Source organism: Macrotis lagotis, chromosome X (assembly GCF_037893015.1).
Source record: "Macrotis lagotis isolate mMagLag1 chromosome X, bilby.v1.9.chrom.fasta, whole genome shotgun sequence".
NCBI classification, from domain to species: domain Eukaryota; kingdom Metazoa; phylum Chordata; class Mammalia; order Peramelemorphia; family Peramelidae; genus Macrotis; species Macrotis lagotis.
This window is the reverse complement of record NC_133666.1, coordinates 213,384,783-213,398,845: the sequence shown is the minus strand read 5'-3', so window position 1 is coordinate 213,398,845 and position 14,063 is coordinate 213,384,783. Positions and strand designations below refer to the sequence as shown.

Below are 14,063 nucleotides of genomic sequence, written 5' to 3'. Positions count from 1 at the left end.
AAAGAAATTAGTATTATTACTGGTGAAGTGCATTCTCACAGCAAGATGACCTTTGTTGTCATCTGCTTCAACCTCATTTTATAGATGAGGAAATTAAAATCTAGATACAGTAAATAGCTTCTCCAAGGTCATTAAGTTACTAAGTGGGACAATCAGTGAGATTTTATACAGAAGTCCCTTGAATCAAATCCAGTTCTTCTTTTATTACACTAATCTATGGAATCAACCCCAAAAGTCATTTATTCAAACATATAACAAATTTTATTAATTTTATATTCTGTGCAAGGCATTGTTATAGGTACTGAAGATATGAGCAAAAATTTTTTTAAAACAGGAGACTATATTCTACTCCCTCACCAAGCACTGGGAGAACAATTTCTGTCAGACTATTCCTGTGATTCTAAACTACATTGAAAATGAAACTATCATTATCTACCTCCAGGGTTTCCATTGCCTGTTGACAAAATTCAAATTCTCACCATTAGTTTGGATTCTTTCCAGTAGATCGCAGTATATATAAAACAGTAATAGGAGATAAATTCACATATGTGATTCTCTGAAATACATAGAATTCTGGTCATTATTCCTGGAAAGGAAAAGGCAGAAAATTAATAGAAAAATTTAAATTAAAAAATTTTAAAACATTATGCAAAAATTCCTAGAACACCAAAATTGCTTACCTTTTTCTATTACCAGCATTTAACACAGAATTTTGCACATAGTTCATGCTTAATAAATGGTGGGGTTTTTTTGGTAAAGAAAATTTTTGTGGTTTTATTGTAAAATGAGTCATTGGAACATCTGAAAAAATCAAGATCTAGGTTTTCACTTATAGCTGCTGCTTTCTCCTTCATTTCTTTGGGTTACTAGAACAACTTGTTAGTATAGTAAAAGAAAAAAAAAAGACAACCTTTTTGCACTACTTACACTACTTAGTCCTTCTAAGCCAATACAAACTCCTGACAGATGCAACTAGTCTCACTACCAAAGATCATACTCAACACACTCAAATAGTGGTATCATTGCCACCACCATGGCTTGCGTACTATATTTCCAGAATTAGGAGGAGCCTGGAGAAAGGAAGTGTGAATAATAATGGAAAAAGGAGAAAGAAGGAAATGGTGTAGGTACAGGGAGAAGAGGTGGCTCACCAAAGTTGTGCAGTGTGAGCCTGAGGGTATTATTGGTGCATGTGCAAGTATCACTAATGTTCTTTAATAGAAATAGCTAGTGGAATCCCATGAAGGAGTCTTCATCAGTCTTTAGCTGTCCCAGCACCATACTGAGTAAGCAGCTGTCAGGGATGGGCTGATGGTCCTGAGCCATGATGATGGGCTGAAACAAAAGGCTAGCCAAGGCTGCTTTGCCTTGGAATTGCTGCCCTTTCCATGTAAGGCAGGATGCATCAATATCTAATTGAGTTCTATCATTATCAAATAACTGCTAGTAATGTTGCACAAAGCTGTATTTAATCTGCTCCCAAATCAGTTTGTCTCTCATTCTGATCCTTACCTAGCACCACAAACAAACTGGTTGGCATGATGGCAGTGGTGGTGGTATGGCAACTTAACCTAAATAAATGATTTTTTTCACAAGAAAAGAAAAATAGCCAGACACCAGCAAAGGTGGTGGAAGGGAATGAAGTTACAGGAAAACTTCCTGGTCTCTCTCACAGTCACTCCAACAAAGAAAATAAAATAAAAATGGAACTTTTACCAGAAATTGAAGGATTATCAGTAATTTGTATGAAATGAGTTGGCCTTTTAAGGATGCCCAGTTTGACTGACATGGAGACTTTTGCCTACTCTGCATAAGTGGGAAATGCTTCCTTTGACTGACTGCTTGCTACTGAGACTAAATCCTTCTTTCTCTCTCTTTCCATCATCTTTTTAGTTGCTCTTTTTTTCTGCTCTTTTTATATTTGCTAAATCCAGCCCAGTCTCTGAGTGTGGGAAGGGGCTGGAATACACTTTTCTTCCTAGATATTATAAGAAAAGTAACCTTTAACCTGAGTTAACCTGAGTTTACAAAGTGCCAAAAAAGTCTATGAGTATTTTTTCCTGAAGATAAACTGAATTTTTTCTTTGAAATTATGTCCATTGTGGAGGAATATCAGAGGCTTTCCTATTAAATAAAGGAGAAAAACAGGGTCATAGATTCTATTATTACCTTTTAGCTTAGTTTTAGAAGATTGTCAGTAAGAAAAATAAAGTGAATAAGCACAGTTAAATGAAATGATTACAAATGATCATTTTCATATTATTTGAATTTAATGAAAATTTCAGTCAAGATACAAGTTTCTTCAACATAATAAAGAGAAATGATTATTAATAACCAATGATGTGAGGAGATTCAGAGTTTTCCCCCTTTTCCAAAGTCCTTCTTTTCAAAGTTAAGTCTTTTGAAGGACATTGCTGATAATGAGATTGGACTAATTTTCTTCTTTTAGACTTTTCTCTGGTGTAGTATTCATTATGTTATGCTCAGGCTTGGGTGGGGCATAATTTCTTTGAATAGATTGTCCAAGACTGGGGGTAGTCTGTTTATAGAGATAATTTCTTTGTCCAAGGGTGATAGGATATTCTTCTCAGTCTTTCTTTGTAATATTCTTTCATAATCTTTCAGAGTTGATTGCCTCCTCTCTTTCAGGAGAACTTACAAATAAGTTCTGAGATGAGTGGCAAGATTGTCTTTGGGCTAAGAGAGATGTTCAAATGATCCAAATGATCATCTTCTTATTAATAAATATGCTGACATAGTAATAAAATGATTAAATTACCCAGAAACTCCAACTCTTAAACCTTTTTAATTGCCACTATAACAATTTATTGTTCATTAACCATTTATTAATCAGTTTCTAAATCTGTCAGACAGAAACAATATTAAAAATTCTTACCTTCATTAGTGTCAGACTAGATTTTCTTTAAAAGTTATTTGAATATTTCTTAAGATTTTATTGACTCAGGTAACTAAAAACTGAAACTGCTGATGTTACTTTGTCACTTGATTATAAAGAACCACTAGGAGGTAGAGGGGCTCCAAAACTTCCATTTAAAGAAGAAACTCAATGAAGATATTGCCTCATTTTTTAGCTGGCTGGACTGCTTTGGAAATTCTCTGACTTCACTATGTCCCAAGAAGCTTATCATTGGGAAAAATCCATCAACCTGCAGGACCTAAGCAGTCTTGATACTGACATATCATCTCTATTATCTTCCCCTTTCATTACAAAGTGAAGACATGAACACCAAAACCTTCATTTAAGGAGGAGACACATAACATATGTGATAGAATAAAAGGGCATAGAGTGTATTGTGAGAACAAAATGCACCAGTTAGATAGTTCAAATATGATATTGTTATTCAAAAAATGTTAAAATACTTGAAGACCCCCCAAGTGTACACACACACACACACACACACATGCACACATGTTTTATGAGCTTAAATGAATAAAATATAGCATAGAATCAGAAATATATATAAAACCACTTAATAATAATAATAATAATAATAATTACTAATATTTATATAGCATTCTAAAATTTGCAAAGCACTTGCCTTATTATCTCATTCGATCCTCACAACAAATCTATGATTTGCAGTATTAGAAGCATCATCTATACTGATTAAATATGTATTCTTATCTGTAATTTTATTGCATCCAAAATCAAAACATTCATCAATGTAGCATATCTCTGATTTTGCGAGTAGGGGACCTGTACCTGTGATCTTAATTGTATAGAGAACTGCCCAGTGAAGAAGTTTCATTCGCAAATACAAACTAGCACCTTCTCTGTAATTTATAGTCTACTTTTGTAGTGGAACCAGTTGAAACAATTTATTTTTCAGAAAACATGACCAAATCTGTGCTCTTCTTTTCCCTTCACTACTGATCTCCTCTTTTTTACTTGGAAATAAACAATTGAGTTAATTAATGTTGAATTATTAAAGCTTTATTATTTGTAGAATCCTGCTTCTTACTAAGGATGGTTTAAATGAAATTGCTGCAATATTAAAGCGGATGCCTATTCTTATCATCGATATTCCTTCAAGCGATGTAGCTTATACTCCATCCATATCTATATATTTCTGTGATCCTTTTCATGTCTTCCCATAAATTTGTCATAACACACATAGTGATCATGATGATAGCCTTTATATAATTCTTGTCATTTATCCAGCATTTTGACATAGTTTATAAAATGCAGAATATTTCCTTACATTCTCTTAGCATTGCTCAGTTTCTAATAGCATACAAAGATTGCTTGCATTTTCCTATACTATAACTGGAACATTTTGGGGGGGGTGTCCATCTTAGAACTGAGCATGCTAAAATGAAAGCCCAGATTACATAATGTTTTGCACTCTCCTCAAGCACTAGGGTTCATATAAAACTTGAATACTATCAACCTTTAAAATAATATCATTATTCTTTTAGTACCAAGATTGAAAAAAGTTATCTATCTCTTTGTGGTGGAATACAACAAGGCTGAGGGTGGGAGGGAGCTGGAATGTACTTGCCTCCCTAAATATTATAAGAAAACTAACCTTTAACCTGAGTTAGAGGTTAACCTAAGTCTATAATCTAGATTTCTTGGATCTGAAGTTAAGAAAGTAAGGCATTGCTAGATATATAGATGGCCATTCAAGGTAGGAACATTTATAATACCTAGATAGTATTATCAGTCATATACAAAAATGTGTCAGGGACATATTCATCAAATATATTATGTGTAATGTATCACCCAAAAGACTAACCCGGTGCTTGCTTACTACAAATTTTACAATAAAACTCAAAGTTCAGCAATCCTGTCAAGCAGCATGAGAGAAAGCAAGGGCTGCATGCTGAAGTTGAGATAAAAATCTTTTTTTCTATGCAGCATTATTATCTATCAAATTTCTCTAGGTAGTTTTTCATAGCTACTGGCAAGTAATTACTCAGCAAGAAATGGCATTATTATTTCAGATATAAATTCTGAATGGGAGACACTTAATATTGGGTGGTCATTGAGCTCTGTATTTTGAAATGATATAATAATGGTAATAATAATAATAATAGCCAGCATTTAACATTTTCTTTAAACTAAGATATATTTTAGAGAGGAGACAAAAATTATTGTACTAGTAGTCATTTTTTTTAAGAATGGAAACCATTACAGTAAAAGTAGATATTGGAGGCTGACTAGGAAATCTAAACCTGTTTCCCTTAGCAATAGATTCCGATTTGAGACAATAGTTTGATACCAGATTATTTGTTTATAAGAACCTATTCCCAAACCTGAAAAAAAAGTTTTAAAAGAATTTATTTGATCACTTAGCATTGGAGAACAAGCTAGAAAAGGTGTACCTTTTCCACTTTCTAGAAGATTTTCATTACATAGAATTCCACATTTGCAGTTAAGAAACTTTGCAGAGGGAAAGGTAGATTGAGATGGATATCAGTAAATGCAAGTGTATAGCATAATTTAAACAAAGTGCCTGAAGCCAAATTTGAACTCAGATCTTCCTGACTCATCACTCTATTCATTGGATTACTTGCCTGCTTAAAGTTGTCCTTTGGCCCAGAAATAAAAAAATGTAAATAAAATTAACTATTCAAATATTCAAATAACTTTGACTAGGAACAGTTCTGATAGTTTTTGTTAAACGTTTTGTCACCAAAAAGAAAAATAATAGTAATTAAAAACAATACAAATACTGCTAACAGCTTTTCTTGATATTATCTTCCTTTTTGCCTCAGAGTTTGGGACAAATAAAGGAAAAGTGGTTAGTAAATAGATGTTGTAATAACACCCTCAGAGGTAGTCCAACCAACCTATTATCTACTGAATTTCCTCTTGTTGAAATCAAAATACTGACTTTTGGTAACTGATAGGGAAAGGAGGCTTTCTACATCATAAGTTTGGAGTGAGGTAACTCTCTCTCTCTGTCCTGCAGTATTTACTTTATTATCTTTGTGGGTTTTATGCTGCTTTAAAACTATGAGTTATTTCAAAATATGATTCAAAGCCATAGGTAAATTATTGTGTCAAACCTAATGAATATGAAGTGTGTATTTTCTGTATAATATCATTCATAAATGACCTCTGGGGGAGAGGCCAAGCTTTTCACTATGCCATACTGCTGTTTGCAGAGAAATAGCTGTCAGATTCAGATTGTACAATCCAAACTTGACAAATTTGGAACATAGAAATTTTAAATATTAAGCAATAGGACTTGATTGAATATAAATCTTCTGACAGAGATCCATCAGTATTATGAGGTTATATCACATAATAGGAAATGATTTCTTATATACAAAACTCTAATAAGTCACTCCCTCTATCATCCTGAATGCTATTTAATTTGGGGGTTTCTTTTTGTTTGTTTTTTAAAGATTTTATTTATTTTGAGTTTTACAATTTTCCCCCCTAATCTTACTTCCCTGCCCCCACCCCACACAGAAGGTAGTCTGTTAGTCTTTATATTACTTCCCTAGTATACAGTGATCAAAGTTGATTGTGATGAGAGAGAAATCATATCCTTAAGGAAGAAAATTAAAGTATAAGAGATAGCAAAATTACATAATAAGAGAACATTTTTTTTTAAATTAAAGGTAATAGTCTTTGGCCTTTGTTCAAACTCCACAATTCTTTCTCTGGATACAAAAGGTATTCTCCATCAAAGATACCCCCAAAATTGTTCCCAATTCTTGCAAATGATGGAATGAGCAAGTCCATTAAGGTTGACTATCACCTCAATGTGGCTGTTAGGGTATACAATGTTCTTCTGGTTCTGCTCATCTTGCTCAGCATCAGTTCATGCAAATCCTTCCAAGCTTGCCTTCCTGGGTTTCTAAAAGAACCACCCCTCCTGGTTTCTAATAGAACAGTAGTGTTCCATCATATACATATACCACAGTTTGTTAAGGCATCCCCAACTGAAGGACATTCACTTAATTTCCAATTCTTTGCTACTGCAAACAGGACTGCTATGAATATTTTTTGTACAAGTGATATTTTTAACTTTTTTCATAATCTCTTTGGGGTATAGACCCAGTAGTGGCATTACTGGATCAAAGGGTATGCATATTTTTGTTGCCCTTTGGGTGTAATTCCAAATTGCTCTCCAGAAGGCTGGATGAGTTCACAGCTCCACCAACAATGTATTAGTGTCCCAGATTTCCCACATTCCTTCCAACATTGATCATTGTCCTTTCAGGATATATTGACCAGTCTGAGAGGTATGAGATGGTACCTTAGAGATGCTTTAATTTGCATTTATATAATAATTAGTTATTTAGAGCAATTTTTCATATGACTATGAATTGCTTTGATTTCCTTATCTGTAAATTGCCTTTGCACGTCCTTTGACCATTTATCAATTGGGGAATTTAAAAATTTGACTCAGTTCTCTGTATATTTTAGAAATGAGTCCTTTGTCAGAAATACTAGTTGTAAAAATTGTTTCCCAATTTACTACATTTCCTTTGATCTTGGTTACAGTGGTTTTGTCTGTGCAAAAGCTTTTTAATTTAATATAGTCAAACTTGTCTAGTTTATTTTTAATGACGTTCTCAATTTCTTCTTTGATCATAAATTGCTTCCCTTTCTATAGATCTGACAGACAAACTATACCTTGATCTCCTAATTTGCTTATAATATTGTTTTTTGTGTCTAAATCCTGTATTCATTTTGCTCTTCTGTTGGTATAGGGTATGAGGTGTTGGTCTAATCCAAGTTTCTGCCATACTAACTTCCAATTTTCCCAACAGTTTTTATCAAAGAGTTTTTATCCCAATAGCAGGACTCTTTGGTTTATCAAATAGCAGATTGCTATAGTCATTTCCTGCTATTGCACCTAGTCCATTCCACTGATCCACAACTCTATTTCTTAGCCAATACCAGACAGTTTTTTTGACTGATGCTTTATAATATAATTTTAGATGTAGTAGGGTTAAAGCACCTTCTTTTGCACTTTTTTTTCCCATTAAATCCCTGGAAATACTTGACTTTTTATATCTCCATATGAATTTCCTTACATTTTTTTTCTAACTCCTTAAAGAAATTTATTGGAATTTTGATTGGTAGGGCACTAAACAGGTAGTTTAATTTTGGTAGAATTTTCATTTTTATTATATTAGCTCAGTCTATCCATGAGCAGTTGATATTTGCCCAGTTATTTAAATCTGATTTTATTTGTGTGAGAAGTGGTTTGTAATTGTAAAAGTTTTTGTTTCTTCCTTGGCAGGTAGACTTCCAGGTATTTTATATTATCTGAAGTTACTCTGAATGGGATTTCTCTTTCTAGATCTTTCTGCTGCATCTTGCTAGTCATATATAGAAATGTTGAAGATTTATGAGGGTTTACTTTTATATCTTGCGACCTTGCTAAAGTTGCTAATTATTTCTAGTAGTTTTTCAGATGATTTTTTGGGATTCTCTAAGTATACCATCATGTCATCTGCAAAAAGTGAGAGTTTTGTCTCTTCTTTCCAAATTCTAATTCCTCAATTTCTTTTTTCTTCTCTGATTGCTGAAGCTAACATTTCTAATACAATATTGACTTGTAGTGATGATAAGGGCTTCCTTGTTTCATCCCTTATCTTTTTTTGGGAATGCCTCTAGCCTATCCCTGTTGCATATATTATTTGTTGATGGTTTCAGATAGGTACCTGCTCATTATTCTAAGGAACAATCCATTTATTCCTATGCTCTCCAGTGTTTTTAGTAGGAATGGGTGCTATATCTTTTCAAAAGCTTTTTCAGCATCTATTGATATAATCATGATTTCTGATAGTTTTGTTAATGATATAATTATTTATACTGACAGTTTTCTTAATATTGAACCAACCTTGTGTTCTTGGGATAAATCCTACTTGATAATAATATATATCCTTGAATGTTTTTTTAAGGGGACTTAAAGGAGGAATAAGATTGCTTTTAGTTTTAGAATTTAATTTAGAAATGAGAAATAACATGGTATGATAAATAGTGACTCAGGATGGGTTCAAGTCTAGCCTTTGACTCAGGGAAAGTCACTCTCAATAACTCAGGAAACTTAGTAAGCTAAATAATTGCTGATCTGCATTAGTAGAGTCAGATTCTTATTTTCCTCATGAATTTTCCATATCAATAAACCAAAGAAACAGACATTGTTTAAATCCTAAGACTTGTCTAAAAACACAGAATAACACTACTGAATTAAAAGTAGTTACTAGGGATGGCCAGGTGCCACAGTGGATAGAGCACCGGCCCTGGAGTCAGGACTACCTGAGTTCAAATCTGGCTTCAGACACTTAATAATTACCTAGCTGTGTGGCCTTGGGTAAGCCACTTAACACCATTGCCTTGCAAAAAAAAAAAAAAAAAAAAAAACCCTAAAAATAAATAAATAAAAGTAGAAACTGATTTTTTTTTTTCAGTTTTTGCAAGGCAAATGGGGTTAAGTGGCTTGCCCAAGGCCACACAGCTAGGTAATTATTAAATGTCTGAGGCCGGATTTGAACCCAGGTACTCCTGACTCCAGGGCCGATGCTTTATCCACTGTGCCACCTGGCCACCTGAAACTGATTATTTTCTTAAGAATTTTCATTTTTCTCTTCTAGATAAGTTAAATTCAGTGTCTTTTAGAAAATAAATGAATGTCTTTCTCCTTTGTCTCCTCATCTATAATTATGGGAAAGTCTTTCCAAAATGCAAAGTATTTGCCATTTCCTCACAAACACTTTATAGAAACCTCTTTAAAAGATTCCTTTATACCATATCACTTAAAATCAGTTCTAGCCATGTATGGTGTGCATGTCTTTATTACCTAGAGCGAGGAGTCTAAGACTGGAAGATCTCTTGAGTTTGTAAATTTTCAGTTGACCAGGTCCATTAGGTGTATGCACTGTGTATCTACACAAAAAACTTCAATTGAAAACTTCTAATAAATACATTCATGTATACATGCACAAACTAACCTATGCTATATATGTAATACATATATAAACTAGAAACATGCATGTAATTTTATGAATGTAACTACATGCATATAACTATATTTATATGCATATGTGTACATAAATCTATGATATTATGTATGGTGGATATATACTCATCTCTCTTCCAACCACTTTAATTTAGATAAAATAGGAAGAATTTCAAAATTAAGTATTGTGAATCAGGGCAGCTAGGTGGTACAGCAGATAGAGTACCAGTCCTGGAATCAGGAGGACCTGGGTTCAAATATGACTTCAGACATGTAATAATTACCTAGGTGTGTGACCTTGGTCAAGTCACTTAACCTCATTGGTTTGCCAAAAAAAAAGGAATTGTAAATCTTTGTAAACTGGAAAAACAATGAACAAAACAAATTTTGAGATGCTTCTTCTTTCATCAAATATTTCCAATTGAAGACCTCTGTGTAAACTCCAGAATCCTATTAAATACCAAATGCATTTATTCATGTCTTCTGAATGAATTTCTTTGAATATGATTCCAAGTTTTCGAAAACATTTAGTTTGTTGTTATTGTTGGTATTACAAAACATGAAAATAACACAATCTAAATTTATTTTATTGTTACCAGGAAACTACTTTGATCCCAAGATTATTGTGTCTTTTTGGTAATAACTTTCAAGTTTCTGTCAAAATAAACAAAAGAAACTCAGGAAATAGTCCACTAATGTATTAAACTCAGATTAATCTTGTCACTCAGTTTCTGTTCCTAAAGAAACTCCTCTTGGATTAAATTTCAACAAATCACTTGGACCTTTAGCATAGTAAAGTTCTCAAGAGATCATATTTTATTATCTAATATTTTATTTTTTCAGTTACACATAGTTTTTAGCATTAATTTATGTAAAATTTTGAGTTTCAAATTTTTCTCCATCTAATTCCTCCTTCCTCCCCAATAAAGCAAGAGTCAGATATGTTATACATGTACAATCATATTAAATATATTTCCATATTAATCCTGTTGTGAAAGAAAAATCAGAAAAAAAGGAATGTCCAGAGAAAGATAAAACAAGTCAACAAATAAAAGTGAAAAGTTTATGATTTTTCTCTACATTTCGATTCTGTAGACCTTTCTTTGGATGTAGATGGCATTTTCTATCACAATTCTTTTAGAACTGTCTTTAATTACAGTATTACTGAGAAGATTCAAGTCTATCATAGTTGATCATCACACACTATTGCTGTTACCATGTATAATGTTCTCCTGGTTCTACTCATTTCTCTCAGCAAGAGTTCATGCAACAATTTCCAGCCTTTTATGAAGTCAGCTTCCTCATGATTTTTTTATAGAACAATAGTACCTCATTCCAAAGAACAATAAAAATGTTCATTCCCTTTGACCCCAGCAATTCCAATTCTAGGTCTATATGCAGAAGAAATCATTAAAAAATGGGAATATTCATAGGAGTTCTTTTTTGTAGTGGAAAAGAACTGGAAATTAAGGAATACCCATCAATTGGGGAATAGCTAAACAATTTTTGGTACATGAATACTATGTAATATTATTGTTTCATAAGAAACCATAAATGGTTGGACTCTAGAGAAGCATGGAATGAGTTACAGAATCTGATGCTGAGTGAAGGGAGCAGAATCAAGAGAACAATGTACACATTAACAACAACATTGTGCAAGCATCAACCTTTATGGAAGCAGCTCCCCTCAGCAGTTCAGAGAGCTAGCATAACCATATTAGACAGGCTATGGACAATGTTATCCCCATGCAGAAGAAAAACAAAAGAAAATGAAAACAACCCTTCAAAATCTGATGAACACTTTATAAAAATTATCTCATGTATCTCTTTCCCTTAATCCTAACTCCTCATACTGAGAATAACTAATCTGTAAACATTTGTTTTTATCAAAAATATGTATGTACAATGCTAACACTGCTGAGGGGAGGGGTGGGAAGGGAGGGTGGAAGGTGATTTTGTAACTTAAAAGTATATATATATATATATATATGTATATATAGATGAAAAAAATAAAAAAGTATCTCATCACATTCATATAATACAATTTGGATATCACCTTAATTGATGGACATACCCCTTCCCCAATTGGTGGATATCCCCATAATTTTTAATTCTTTCCCACCATAAAAAAACTGCTTTGAATATTTTTGTACATTTGGGTCTTCTTCCTTTTTTTATGATTTAGTGGTGTTATTATTGTGTCAAAGGGTTTACTGTTTTTATCCCTTTTAGCATAATTCTAAATTGTTCTCCAGAATGTTTGGACAAGTTCACAACTCTATCAACAATGCATTAGTGTCCCAGTTTTCCTACATCCTCTCCAACATCAATCATTTTCATTTTTTGTCATATTAGCTGATCTGATGAGAAATCTCTGAGTTGTTTTAAGTTGCATTCAAAACATAAAACATATTTTTCTAGATTTTGCTTTTCTTCTAATATTGGTTGTGTTGCCAAAACTTTTAATGTAATATAAATTGTCTATTTTGTACTTCATAAGTTTCCCTATCTTTTATTTGATTATAAATTCTTCCCTTCTCCATAGATCTGACAAGCTGTTACTTGCTTTCCTAATTGACTTATTATATCACCTTTTATAACTATAAATCTTTATGTCTAAAACACATTTCAGCTTTCTCTTGGTATAGTATGGAAAATGTTGGTCTATGCTTAGTTACTACCATACTGTTTTTCAATTTTTCTAACAGTTTTTGACAAATAGTGAATTCTAATGCCAGAATCTGGAGGCATTGGTTTTATCAAAGAGTAGGTTACTTCATTTACTTTTGTGTATTGTGTACCTAATCTATTCCATTGACCCACCACTCTATTTCTAATCCAGTACCAAATAAAGTTCATAACTACTGCTTTATTTTGTTGTTGGTTATCACATGCTTGTGCTTGTCTGCAATTTGTAGTGTGCAGTGGTACCTTGCTAATACAGGCAGACTGATGAATAGGTAGAAGGTCTGAGAGAAAAAGTTGTACTATTCCATTGAAAAACAGGTGAGGATTTATTGGATTGTCATATTCTATTGCCAGATGTCACATGCCGGTGCTTGTCCTGCATTGCTGATGTGCCAGGTTACCTTGCTGGTATGGGATGAAATAAAACCAATTTAAGGCCAAGAGACTCCTGCAGCAGCTTGTCCTTCTCCAATAGTCTTCTTTCCTATCAATCAGGTCATGAGATGGAATCATTCTGATAAAGGCAATTTAGAAACATGCCTAGCACAGAATACTCTCAATGTAATAAAAATAGTTATGCAATTCATGTCACTAATCCTTTGGTTGATTTGGTGTGCTCTTTGATACTGAAGGACTATTAGTAGTAATATAATTTTAAATGTGGCATGATCAGGGCACCTTCCTTTCCATTTTATCATTAATTTCCTTGATATTCTTGACATTTTGTTTTTTGATTAATTTTGTTATTTTTTTCTAGTTCTAAATCAATTTTTTGGTAGTTTGAATGGTATGGCACTGAATAAGTAAGTTAATTTAGATAGAATTGTGATTTTTATTATAGTTATATATTATATATATAATATAATTATATAATTATTATACCTATGAGCAATTACTATTTTTCCAATTATTTATATATGACCTTGAGTGAAAAGTGATGTGTAATTGTGTTCATATAGTTCCTGGGTTTGTCTTAATAATTATATTCTCAAATATTTTATATTGTCTATAGTTATTTTAAATGGAATTTCTCTTTCTATTTTTTTATGCTGGGCTTTGTCGATAACATCTAGAAATATTGATTATTTAAGTGATTTTATTTCTTATCCTATAATTTGCTATACTTGTTGATTTCAAGTAGTTTCTTAGTTATTTCTCTGGGATTCTCTAAGTATACTATCACATATGCAAAGAGTGATAGTTTTATTTCCTTATTCCCTTTCTAATTCCTTCAATTTATTTTTTCTCCTTTTTTATTGCTAAAGCTAACATATCTAGTACAGTACTGGATAATGTTGGTGATAAAAAGCATCCTTTGTTCACCCCTGATCTTACTAGAAATTCTTCTAGCTTTTCCCACAAATTAATTTTCTTAGGGAATGACTCATGACATTGAGAAACATGAAACAATAGGTAAAAGGT

General features: G+C 32.7%; 1 pseudogene; it reads right to left on the bottom strand.

Moving 5' to 3' along the window:
- Positions 1-1,059: 1,059 nt before the first annotated feature.
- Positions 1,060-1,500, bottom strand: LOC141498963 (nuclear transport factor 2 pseudogene; annotated as a pseudogene).
- Between the last annotated feature and the right edge of the window lie 12,563 nt (positions 1,501-14,063).